The sequence below is a fragment of the Microtus ochrogaster genome, chromosome 5 (assembly GCF_000317375.1).
Source record: "Microtus ochrogaster isolate Prairie Vole_2 chromosome 5, MicOch1.0, whole genome shotgun sequence".
In the NCBI taxonomy this organism is placed as follows: domain Eukaryota; kingdom Metazoa; phylum Chordata; class Mammalia; order Rodentia; family Cricetidae; genus Microtus; species Microtus ochrogaster.
The window spans coordinates 907,922-921,334 of record NC_022012.1 but is presented as its reverse complement, the minus strand read 5'-3'; the positions used below and the strand labels follow the sequence as shown (position 1 = coordinate 921,334).

At 39.1% G+C, this 13,413-nt stretch overlaps 1 pseudogene; it reads right to left on the bottom strand.

Annotated features, from left to right (window-relative positions):
- Positions 1-5,174: 5,174 nt before the first annotated feature.
- On the bottom strand, positions 5,175-5,676 carry LOC101996655 (annotated as a pseudogene).
- Positions 5,677-13,413: the final 7,737 nt, after the last annotated feature.

Here is a 13,413-nt window from a genome sequence, read left to right as displayed (position 1 = left end):
TTCCACACCTCTCTTAGGATTGGAGAGGGATGGGGTTGGAGGGTGTGTCTGTGGAGGGGGTGGAAGGGGAGTTTGAAGAGGGGAGGGAGTGGGAATTTGAATTGGTACTTTTTAAGTAGTAGTAGTAGTAGTAATAATAATAATAATAATTAATAACAATAATAATAGACAAGCATTACAACACCTGAGAAACATGGGCACACATAATCTAGCTATGTCCCATGTTGACATAGAAAACTCACTATCAATTATTCACAAATGTAAGCATCTGTACACATACAAACACACGTGTGTATATACATGTTTATATATACATGAGTTAGTATTTACTGTTCAAAGGAAATAAGGGTATTAGAGTTAGAAGCTAGAACTTTTATTTACTTTTTCATTCTGAAGATGAGAAGAATGTAAGTTATGGAGATGTTAAGTGAATGTATCTCAAATTGAAACCCTGCCTCAATGTTAAAGGTATATGGGCATGTGTGTGCACATATGCACTATAGAATTGTAAGAGGTGTGTGGGCATGTATGTGTCACTGTGTACTATAGATTTGTTATGAGACATGTGAACATGTGTGCATACTGTGAACTGTAGAATAGTTAAGAGGCATATGGGTCTGTGTGCACTGTTGAGAGAAAAGTGTTTGATTTGGCTGTGAGATTCATTTCCTTATGAACATAGTATCTCAGCTTTTTAGGCAGTACCAGCATCCCTGCAATGTCCCTATTGTGTCTTGGGAGATGGATAAACTCTGTTGCAGATGACAAGGGCCAGAACACTGTTTCTCTTTTCTCTCTGATTGGATAGATCTTTAGAACATTGACAAGTAAGATGCATCATACATCTTCACACAAACCCATTATATAATCTAAGTGATGTGCAGGAATGTGTCAGTTTTGTGAGTCTTTTTCATGTGTTTTGATAATAGCACTCTTCTGTCCCCAATTCTTCTTAAATTGACCCATCTCCTTTCCTATCCATCTTTGTGTCCCCCCCCCCCAATAAAGGTCAGTTTGTGCTGCTCAATTTTTCTTGGATCATGACCTTCCATTAGAATAGTTTATTCTCCAGGGGCTACAGTTTTAGAGAAAGCTGGCTTCTCCCCCTCCCAGTAGCAAAGATTTGCCAATATCTCTTTTGGTGGAGTGGAACTTTGTTCCTACCTATCCTTTCCATGCTTGGATTTGATCTGTTTGTACACCTGCACCTATCACAATAGTCTCACAGTTGCTGTGAGTTCTGTAGAGCTACTCTGCTGTGTCCAAAATATACTATTTCCATTTAGTAATTCCTTCTACTCGGGTCTTATATACTTTCTGGCCATTCTTTCTTTCTGAGCGTGTGTGTGTTAGACATTCTGTAGTCTCTTTATCTCCTCCAATAGCACAAATAACCATTGTGTTATCTGCTAACTTTTGCTAGAGCCATTCCTTTATTCCTTCATATGAATAAATGACAGAAGTTTCTGAAGAAAAGCAGAGAATGGGCAATGAACTGTTATCCTGGGTACAACTAAATTAACAATCTCCACAGCTTGAATTAGAATAATTTCTACTATTTTCAGTGGTCATGTAGAGTGAATTAAATCCATTTTCTTTCTTTGTTTCCTTTTTTTCCATGGGCAGCCTAATCTTCTCATTATTCATGATCCTCCTCAGACCTAGTGAACACTAACATTATTTCTCACCACTGCAGTCTGCAATTCTCAGAAAAAAATCTTCAATATTACTCTAATAATATGTTTTTGAAGTATTTCTTTATAATTGTTAAAATATTGGCATCATCATTTAATACCTCATATTATAGTTGTATCATTATTAAGTATCTGTTTTTCACAGTAGAATATACCTCACAATTAAGATCATAAGAAAATAATTTTAAAAAGTAAAAATACCTGTACTTATTTATTAACTCTCGACGTAAGTGAAGACACTGTTAGACAAAAGGAGTAGTCCTTTCCTCTCACCCCCTTTGCACTGAGACAAGTTTTAAAAAAAAAATATTTATTTATTTATTATGTACACAATATTCTGTCTGTGTGTATGTCTGCAGGCCAGAAGAGGGCACCAGACCTCATTACAGATGGTTGTGAGCCACCATGTGGTTGCCAGGAATTGAACTGAGGACCTTTGGAAGAGCAGGCAATGCTCTTAACCACTGAGCCATCTCTCCAGCCCTCTGAGACAAGTTTTTGACTGAATTTTGTTCCCCACTTCATTCCTGAACCATCTCACTGAACCAGCTTCCTTGACACATTGTTCAACAAATTTTTCATGAGGACAAAGTTTGTGTTTGACTGGGGGTTATTGAGATTCCAACTCAGTATTGACAGCAAAAGTTTCTGACTGGGCAATGGTGACGCACATCTTTAATCCCAGCACTCGGTTGGCAGAGGCAGGCGGATGTCTGTGAGTTTGAGCCCAGCCTGGTCTGTAAGGGCTAGTTCCAGGACAGGCTCCAAACTACAGAAAAACTCTGTCTCAAGAAAACAAAAACAAAACAAAAAATAATAGTTTCTGTAAATTTTTAACAAAATGTTGTGACTTGAGTTCTAGCATCTGATTCTGTCACTGTCTTGTTTGGTATTGTACCTCCTCTCAGTCACCTAATCCTCACTGTAGACAATCTACAGTCTCTTGAAATTAAAATATAATACTGGGAGAAAAGTATTGTGTATGGTAGATGATGCAGTTTTGTTGAACACTTTGTTATTTATGTGAAATGTGGTAAAGCAAAAGTTGTATCTCATTTGTAAGAAAAACTATCTGGTTATGAGATTGTCCAAAGCTGCATAAATCTGCACATGTAATTCTCCCCAGCCACAGAAAGAGATGTAACCTGGTTTATTGATTTTTCTTAACTCTGACAGCTTTATTAAGGAGCTCCTCATATCCAGTCTCTTGAGAAAACTGAAGTAATCATTAGTTTTCTTGTTGGTTTCGCAAGAACAAAGCTTAATGACCTTTGCTCCAGAGAGATCTGCAGCACTTCTCTATTAGAGTTCATGCTTAATAACATTAGATTCCTATTTCTCTGGGATTTCTATTTAAGGATACTTTAAGGATTACAAACCTTACTTCACTTAGCAATAGAGATTAGGTTTTCAGTTTAATTGTGTAACTGTATCTTCCAAGTAGAAGTGGCCATGATGAAAGCAGCACTGAAGGTACCAATAGGGTGAGTGAAGGAGGGGGATATCCAAGACTCAGTGGTCATTGACCTGGGGAAAGTTTAGTGAAAATGACTATGAAGGCAGTTTCAGAATGGAGAATTTAATTTTACCATGAAGATCAAATTCCAGATGAGCTCCCAAAGAGTATAAAAGGATAAGACAGACAGTGTTGGGCTTTTGTTTGTTTAGTGGGCCTTTGTTTAGTTACTATAAATTTGAAGCAGAGTAAGTGATGTGGAATATTATTTTTAAGATGTATTACATTGGTTTATGCTGTGCAACATTTATTTAATGATGAAAAGATTTGTTGCATTTTTTATGCTGTATTTAACTCTGTGAAGCTCAGATTCCTTGCCTGTCTAAAGCACCTGATGGTGTAATAAAGAGCTAAATGGCCAATCATGAGGCAGGAACAAGGATAGGCAAGACTGGCAGGCAGAGAGAATAAACAGAAGGAGAAATCTGGGAAGAGAATAAGGGAGAGCAAGAGAAATGAAGGAGTGAGAAAAAGAAGGGGCCAGTCACCTAGAGAACCATGGAGTAAGATTATAGAAGAAAAGGGGAAAACCCAGAGGAAATACGTAGGTGGTATAATTAAGATAAGAAAAGCTGTCTAGAAACAAGCCAAGCTAAGGCACAGCATTTATAAGAAAGAATAAGACTCCATTTGTGATTTATTTGGGAGCTGGGTGGCAGGTCCCCAAAAGAGCTGAAAGATTAAAAAACAAAAAATAAGATTTTGGTATTCCAAGGTAGAGCTATAGTAAAAGCAAGTCCCACAATGGTAAGGATTATTATTATTTGCAGTGTTTGTATAGAATTATAGTTCAGTATCTTTGGGATTAAAAAAGTTTGTTCATACAAGATTCACTACTGTTGGACCCTGAAGTCCAATCACCAAGGAGGAATTGCCCCAAGAGACCACTCTCACACTGCAGTTGATGTAAACGCATGAGGATTTTTATTTACTGCCATGATAGGGCCTTTCAGCCTCTAGAGGAGAAAGAACCCCGAATAGTTGTAACAGGCTATTTTTATAGAAATAGAAGAGGAAATAAGGGGGGGGCATCTGGGGGTTATTTTTTTTTACTATTATGATTGGCTTATTCAAAGGGTTACTGGACTGAGCCAGAGTGGGAGAGTGGTTGTCATATCAGGCGGGGTAAGGGTCATTGTGACCCTATTTCAGGGACTGAGTCAACATCTAAGGGTTATCTTGCCCCAATTCCAATAACTGAGTTCTATCTGGAGAATATCCACAAGGACACAGGGAGATGGAAAATATCCACATTCCAGTACGTGCATGTGCAGTTGTTAGGTTCCACTAAGGCCTCACAGTTGTTCACGACCATATAATATTTATAAAGATAAGTTTGGAAACAGGTTTGATCCGGATTCTCCCACACAGTAGCCATGTGCACTTGTGTTTCTTAAGTCTGTGTTCATCAATTTTCTCAATTGGAAGTGAGAATGAAACTATATTTTAGAGTATTGTGTCATAAGTTAATAGATGAAAATGTATAGGGCGCTGTCTGAGTATATCAGGATTTTTTTCCAGAAGGGAATTATATTTATACATACAAACAAAACAGCAGACAGACTCAGCAGCAGGGGGGTGGGCAGGGCTAAGGTTAGCTAAGGCTTCTGGGCCCCTCTGCCTTGGGGCTTGAGGTGCTAGTGCTGGACAATTGTCTTAACCTTTTCCTTTTTTTTTCTTACTAGGCAGGAGTGGCAGGGCTCAGCCCTCACACCCTGTTTAGTAGTTTGACAGCTCAGGATAGAGACTCTTACCTGACTTAAGGAGCTAGATCTATGCTACCTTGCTTATATTCAAGATTAGAGTACTTTTCCCAAATCCAGTTCCCTGGGAAAGTGGGTGTTGAATACTGCCGAGTCTTTAGTCTCTGGTTTCTGGTACCCCTGCCCTCAGGCTTGAACACATGCCTGCCGGGTAGCTGAGCTTTGAGTCCCAGAGAGAAGGGCTGGTTGGGAGTTCAGGTCTCAGCAGGTTTGTGGAGGGGGCCAGGATCTCTGCTCCTCCATTCGACCTCCACCATGAACGCTCAGTAGCAGCTTCAGGAGCTCCTGTCCCCTGGAGGGCGGAGGTGGGTGGGGTGGGCATGGGGTGGCTGCTCTGACCGCTGGGCTTCCATCCGCTGGCACTGGTGACTAAGGATGGTGCTGTAGAGCTGTTCTTTGTCCTCGAGAATCCGGGGTGGGGTTGGGTCTAGGCTTGGGGAGACCTGAGGAGTGTGGAAGGTGGCCCTCTGATCCTCTAGGCGGTGGCTCTGGGCCTCAGCCACCTGGTCGAGAAGGAGCTGGGACTGCAGGGAGAGCAGGGAGCCAGACCGGCCAGGGCTGTGTGTCTGGTTCTTGGAGGAGGAGGGGAGGGAGGAACAGATTGCCAAGGCTGAGTGGTGGAGTTCACAGGAGGCCAGCCCTGATCATCTTTTGGGGAACCCTGCTCACCATCCTCTTCTTCCTGGGGTCTTTCAGCCTCCATCCCTGGTCTTGGGAAAAGATTCTGATGGGGTAGGGGTGACTGGAATTTGGAAGGAGGATTGGAACCCTGGGCTCCTGAGGGGAATGGGGGCAGGAAGAGGTGGAGGGTGAGCTGGGGGTTGATGCCTGGGTGAGGATTCCTACAGGTGTTGACATGATTGTGCTGTACCTACAAAACATGTAATATGAAGTCAGACACAATGGAATGTTAAGTAGCTACTATGTACACACAGGTTCCAATTAACCATAGTGTAGCAATTTACCGTGCCTGTTCTTCCTTCTACAGAATTTAATCAAGAATTTAGAGTACTCCTTAGCTCCAGAGACTCCTAAAGTTGACCCCTTGACTTGTCTTAGGTATCCCAGCCTTTCTTAGGATAATCTCATCTACTCTAATGATGTTAAACTCAGAATATTTTGTAACCAACCATTCTATGTCTAAACTGACAACCATCTTCTTCTTTAATAGTTCCTGTTACAACAGGAATCTTGAATTTAACATGTACTAACAAAAACTCTATATCTCCAAACAGATTTTTGATTCTTAAAAATGGACACTACAATCTGTTCACCAAGTCCTGTCTCCTAAGTCCAGGAATCTTCTTTGACTCTAGTATTCCTCACCCTCTTCTGCCCAGTTTGTCCCACAGATCCATTTCCCCACCTTATCTTATCCACTTTATACCTGGCATATGACCCTCCTGTCTGTTCTTGCCTGCTCACTCCTTCCATCCCACTCAGAGCAGCCAGAGTTTCCTCCATGGCGTATTGAAACAGCACTCACCTCACCTCTCCTCTGCCATTTTAATTCATTCTATACATTTCCTTAATAATGACTTGTTTGACTTTTCCACATAGTTATTCAGATTGTCCGCACTTTAGAAACTCACCTCAAATGACGTCTTTTTGTCTTGTCTCTTTGGGAGCCAAGGGTATAAAAAATGCTATTCTAAAAACTTTGATTCTTTATCGGCTTACTACATAATCTATTTTATAAGGACATATTTGAGATGGAAGAGACTTCTTCATTCCACAATTACCTTTACCATATGAATAATTTTACTGGCACCGAATAGTTTCTATAGTCACTTCATATCTGTCATTGTTAGGGTTCCTATTGCTGCAGCAAAATTCCATGACCAACAGGCAAGTTGGGAAGAAAAGGGTTTAATAATTGCTGTTCATCACCAAAGGAAGTCAGGATAGAAACTCAAGCAGGGAAGGCACTTGGAGGCAGAAACTGATGCAGAGGCCGTGGAGGAGTGCTGCTTACTGGCTTGTTTTCCCTGACATGCTCAGTCTACTTTTCTATAGAACCCACAAACACCATCCTAGGGATGGCATTACCCATCATGAGCTGGGCCCTCCCCACATTGATCACTAATTGAGAAAATGACTTGTAGTTGGATCTCATGGAGGCGTTTCCTCAACTGAGGCTCCTTCCTCTGATGACTCTACCTTGTTTCGGGTTGACACAAAACCATCTAGTACGGCATCTCACTTAAAATAATATTCACCTAGAATTATACTATGTGTGAATGGACATGATCAAAGCCCTGTCTATAACGTGTTTTCAATGCTTACTCAGCAGTGTATTCTATTTTCAGGTCTATCTCAAATGCCCCATGTCTGTCTGTCAGTACCTTGATACAAAAAACCTCAATTACTGGGTTTTTAAATGTGGTCCTATTTCATAAGACCAATGCAGTACTGGCATTGGTCATGACATTTTCATCTCATAAGTCACAGCCCTTCTTTATTCTAACATTCTATTATTCATCTTAGAGTTTCTTCTGAGTGTTTGCAATTAGTTTCTGCAAGTTTTTCTCTTTCCCACTGGAAACTCTGACTTGCCTCTCATGTTAATATCTTTGTCTCTAAATTTCAGATGATTCTACTGTAAGTGAAAGTTTTTGTTTGCAAAGAAGATGAAATAAGAATGAACTGCTGAATTCAAGCACTTAAGGTTATTTTTTATTAAAATATTTTACTAGCAGTTTGCTACCAGTAAGTTAAATTCCAGGACACCCTGGCCTTAATAATAGTTAGTACTTTAAGGTCCTTGAAATGAACAGGCACTTATTATAAGTTATTCAATGTACCGAGGACAAACAAATTTCTTCAAAACAAAACAGAAGCTGAAGCTGTAGGTATAGGGAATGTTTTTGAGATTAAAAGCTGAAGGCCCTGGTCATGCTCTAGAGGTAGGATAAGAGATTAAATTGTGGGACCATGCTTTATTGTTTGCTACATTTTTGTCCTTGTTACTCTTTTTTTTTTTAAAAAAAATTTTCTTTAAAAAAACTATTTTTTCATTTTACATGCAAAATCCATTTCCCACTCTCTCCCCTCCACTGTTCCCTCCACCTTCCCTCTCCCCCACACTCCATCCCATGCCCTACTACTCCTCAGGGAGGGTAAGGCTTCCCATGGTGAGTCAACAATGTCAAATACATTGCTTTGAGGCAAGACCAAGGCCCTCCCCACTATATCTAGACTGAACAAGATATTCTTCCAGAAAGAATAGGTTCCAAACAACAAGTACAAGCAGTAGGGATAAATCCTGGTCTCAATGTCAGTGGCTCCACAGTCTGTAGACTGCTTTTGGTAGGACTGCCATTTTTGTGTTGATTCTACCCATATAAGAACATGGAAGATCTTTCCATTTTCTGATATTTTCTCAATTTCTTTATCCAAAGTTCTTGTCAAACAGGTCATTCACTTCTTTGGTCACTAAAAAAATATTTTATATTATTTGTAGCTATCGGGAATGGTGATTTCAATGATTACTTTATCAGCTTCTTTATCATTTGTATATAGGAGGGCTATCAATTTTTTTTTAGTTGATCTTGTATCCCGCCATGTTTCTGAATGCATCAATTAGCTATAGGAGTTCCCTGGTAGAGTTTTTGGGGTCACTTATGTATATTATCATATCATCTGCAAATAATGAAAATTCAACTTCTTCCTTTCCAACTTGTATTTCCTTGATCCCCTTTTGTTGTCTTATAGCTCTACCTAGAACTTCAAGAACTATGTTGAATAGATATGAAAGAGTGGACAGTCTTGCTTTGTTCCTGATTTTCGTGGAATTGCTTTGAGTTTCTCTCTATTTAATTTGATGTAGGCGGTTGGTTTGATGTATATTGCTTTTATTATGTTTAGATACGTTCCTTGTATCCCTGATTTCTCCAAGATCTTTATTGTAAAGGGATGTTGGATTTTATCAAATGATTTTTCAGCATTTAAAAAGATGATCATATTTTTTCAGTTTATTTATATGATGGATTACATTGATACATTTTTCTATATTGAACCATTCCTTCATCTCTGGATGAAGAAGACTTGATCATAGTAGATGATTTTTTGATGTGTTCTTGGATTTGATTTGCCAGTATTTTATTGAGTATTTTTGAACCAATGTTCATGAGGGGGATTGGTCTGTAATTCTTCTTTGTTGAGTCTTTATTTGGTTATGCTATCAAGTTAACTATAGCCTCATACAAGAGTTTGGTAATGTTCCTTCTGTTTCTATTTTGTGCAACATTTTGAGGAGTATAGGCATTAGATCTTTGAAGTTCTGGTAGAGTTTTGTGCTAAAACCATCATGCCTTGGGCTTTTTTTTTTTTTTTGGTTGAGAGGCTTTGATGAAAACTTCTATTTCTTGTAGAGTATAGGTCTATTTAAGTTGTTCACTTCTTTCTTTATTCTGTATGTTTTGTATCTTGATTATTATACATCCAGGGTACTTTTTTTTGTCCAATCTATTTGGTGTTTTGTAAGCTTCTTATACCTTCATAGGAATATCCTTATTTTGGCTGGGAAACTTTTCTTCTATAATTTTGTAGAATGTATTTTCTATTTTGCCCTGGTACTGAGGACCTAATAAATGGGGTGTCCTACTGTCTGACTGATCTGTGTTCAGCTGCATCTTGTGGTTCAGAATTCTTCTGAGGTCACAGGAGGTGGGTGCGTTTTGGGGTAGAGTGGGCCTTGTAGCTTACAGGGTCTGATCAATGTCTGGGGGTATTAGAGGTACCTACTGGCAGGCAGCTTGCCTGCTGGCTAATTGATTAGTGAAGTTAAGGCAGGTGGGGGAGAGGCCCACGTTTTTTTTCTGGTACCGAGGGCCTAGAGAGTAGGGGTGTTCAGTTGGCTGGCTAATCACTCACCCCTTGGGTTGCTGTGTGCTGGTTCTTGTTACTCTTATTATTGTAGTTCCTGTGTAGCACTTTTTGTTAAGCAAATTCAGTTAATTATCAAGGTAAGGAAGTGGGAACTGTTTCTAATATCTCTGACTTTTAATGTCCTGGTACTTTACCTTTATTACAGGGATAATGTATTTACCTCACCTCTACTGGAAAATATTTTAAGGGTAGAAAATTTGGAAGAGGATTGAATTGGAACCTGTACATAAATCAAAGGATTTGTAATGCAGGAAGGAAATGCATGTCTGATGTGTCCTGGAGGACCTGTGTGTGTGTGTGTGGGGGGGGGGGTTCATAATAATCTATTTTTCAATGACCAAGGGGAAAGAGCATTAACTCTTATTTAAGAAGAGGCCTTAAGGTAAACTTTGTAAAGTATTTCCAAAGAACTGCATTGCTATGGTAAAATTTTTAAAGTTTCAGAAAATGAAACATAAGAATCTCTTGATATATAAATCAGAGACTGGTAAGAGCAGGCCTGCAAGCCTAGAAGCTGGGAGAGGAAGGATGAGAGTGTAAGGTAGGCTGACCTCTATTTACCGAATTAAAAAACAAGCAAACAGATATTGTTGACAATTATATTATATTATATTATTGTCAAGGAATCCAAGGTGTGCTTGTGAGGATAGCTAACAACAATGTGTACTTAAAAATCTTACTCAGAGGATATATTTTAAGTGTCTTCACCAGAAAAAAGCTATGTAAGGCATACATGTGTTAACTTGATTTAGTAATTTTAACACATATATGTCTAAATGTTACATTCTATTCCACAAATACATGTAACTTTTCCCAATTTAATTAACTGATTGATTATCTGAACAAAATTTGAAATGACTAGTCAGGGCAGCACCTCCTGTTCAGAAATGCACAATCAGTGCTTCACAGGCCTGATGTCCTCTGTGAACCACAATGTCAATCAAATCACAAGCCTGGTCTGTGCTTGAAAAATGTTCCTTGTTCACTCCTTCAGCCTCCTGTCGATTCAGCACTTCTGCACTTAGTAAATTCCCTAGCAAGTTAACAAGTGTGTCCTTAGACAGTAAGCTAACACACCCTCTCCTCTTAACCTTCAGTTTCTTACGTCTTGGAGACAAATGGCATTGAAAATGATAGTCACCTAAAACATTGTCATCCTGTTATTTTTAACAGTTGGGTCCTTCTTTTTTCTACATTTCCTCTTCAGTCCTCAGGCACCCCAAAGAAATGTACTTGTATTGTATCTCAAATGCATTTCTTTCTTTTTTCAAGCCATGGGCAGGCATTCTCAGACTTCTGACCCACCAGATTCAAAACAAGACTGTTTTTCCCTAGGTTGTTGTACTAGTAGTGTTTTAAGAAAAACTAAGTAATAAACCTATGCAACTGTTTGGAAAAAAATCTGTGGTACTAAGAACGAATGCTAATCTCGGTAGTGGTATTTTCTTAATGACACCAGCCCATGATGTGACCTACCATATAAATTCTAACTCAGACATTTGGGACCTCAAGAAAGATCCATAAAAGAACCTCTGGACATAAGTTTATATATATTGATATTTGCCTACTATACAAAATGAAAGGAAAATCCCACTGGGCTGCATATCTGGCATACCCCTTTGCTGTAGAATATTTGTTTAACAAGGAAAATATGTGTTATATTTATTTATGCTGCCTTTGTTCAACTATGTAGAAATGTGTTGAATTTTCAATAACTAAGTAAAATTAACCTGTGTTCAGAGATACAGGGTTAGTAAAGAGTTAAAAGAAAGTAGCAGGGAGAACCCTAGCATGTGATTTTTATTTACAATGGTTTGACAGGAGAGAAGTTTCCTGGGACTCCAGTTAAGAGAGGAAGAGGGCCCACTACTTACTCTAAATTTCTGAGCTCACTGGTTTTTATCCTAGCCTTTGCATTTTGAGTTTTATTAGAAAAATAGAGATTTAGTTAAAGCTGCTTTTAGTGGCAGAAATAGAGTCATTGTCTTGGGAAGCAGAATTACCCTCAGGCAACAGCATTAGTAACCAGGCTACTAGTAATTTAAAGCACAGCCACTGTGATGAAGGTAAAACAGAATTTTGGCACTTCAACACTTGGCACAACTACACAGATTTTGAGAGGTCAGGCAGGCCAGCTCTGCTGCAATTGTCATCTGGGCCTTTCTTCATGAGCATTTACAACAGGTGGTTGACACTTGCTAGTCCTTGCATTTGGAAGGTGTGGGAGAATCTTGACTTTGTTGCCTACATACAAGAAAATGGAGAAGTCAGCAGACATGGAAAGGTTTCTTGGAAATCCCTTAAGATAGATTTTTCTACACAAAGAATGAGGAACATCACTATTTTCTACATAAAGAATGAGGAACATGAGGACATTAGGAACTTGTACAGTGCTGGTATGGATCGTTTAATGGAAAATGTAAATGTAGAGGTAAATGACCTAGCTGGGTTTGATATAATGTCAATTGTAATTGTTATCAATTTTGTAATTAATATTGTCTCATTAAAAAGTGGTTTGATCACTATCAAATATGTTAATTTGATAAGATGCAGGCCTACTAATGCAAATAAGAAAAATATTCACACATGGTCAGATGAAATTAAAGTAGGACCCACCACACCAATACATTATAAACTTAAGAGGAGAAGCTTAAGATTATTAGAGCCAATCTTAATATTGATAATACTGGTAATAATATGGCAATATACAGTCACTATACAATAATGGCCACCAGATTATAAGAACCCTCAAGATTATGCACAAGTTAATAGGAATCTCATAGGAATTTTAAATCTTAGAAAATTTAAAGTAGTCATTCCATGTGGTATTCATTCACCTTTTATAAAAAGGATGTTAAATTCATAGGTAACCAGGAACAAAATTATTCAACAAGACTGGAAGGATTTAATTACAATGCTATAGAAAGCAGGTCCTCAGTTATAATGGAGAACATGGTGAGATGACAGGAAGCTAGGGCCATTGAACAACGATGAAGGGCTAGAGGTCAAGAGATTTCCCAAGACCAAACTCTCAATGAGGATAAGTGTTATTGTTTTTCACCAATATTATTGTTTCCATTAAAAAAACAGTGGGTGTTTGCAGAGGGGCTGCAGTTTCCCAAGGGCCAGCAGCAGGTCCCATAGCCCAAAGCCGAAGTGGGTTCCCAGGAAGGTAGAAGACAGAAGCAGATGACAGATACAGCATTCAGAGAGAGTTTGGGTATAGAGTTTATTTAGTGGGTTATGGAAGGGAACAAAGGGGGAGGGAAGGAGAAAGAGGGGGGGAGAGAAAGAAACAGAGAGGGAAAGAAAAGAGAGAGGGGAGAGAGAACTCTTCAGAATTGGGATGGGGCTGGTGGGGTGGTGGAGAGCACACAGGCTGGAGGAGGCAGAAAATCCACTTGCCTCAGTGGAAGGAAGAAGTGGGTCAGGCTTGTCTCTTAAAGGGACAGGGTAACCACTTGACAGGATAAATCATAACACTAAGTATGCTGATTTGAAAAGACAGGCTAGCCATTCTGACAGGTGTAAGATGATATCTCAAAGTTGT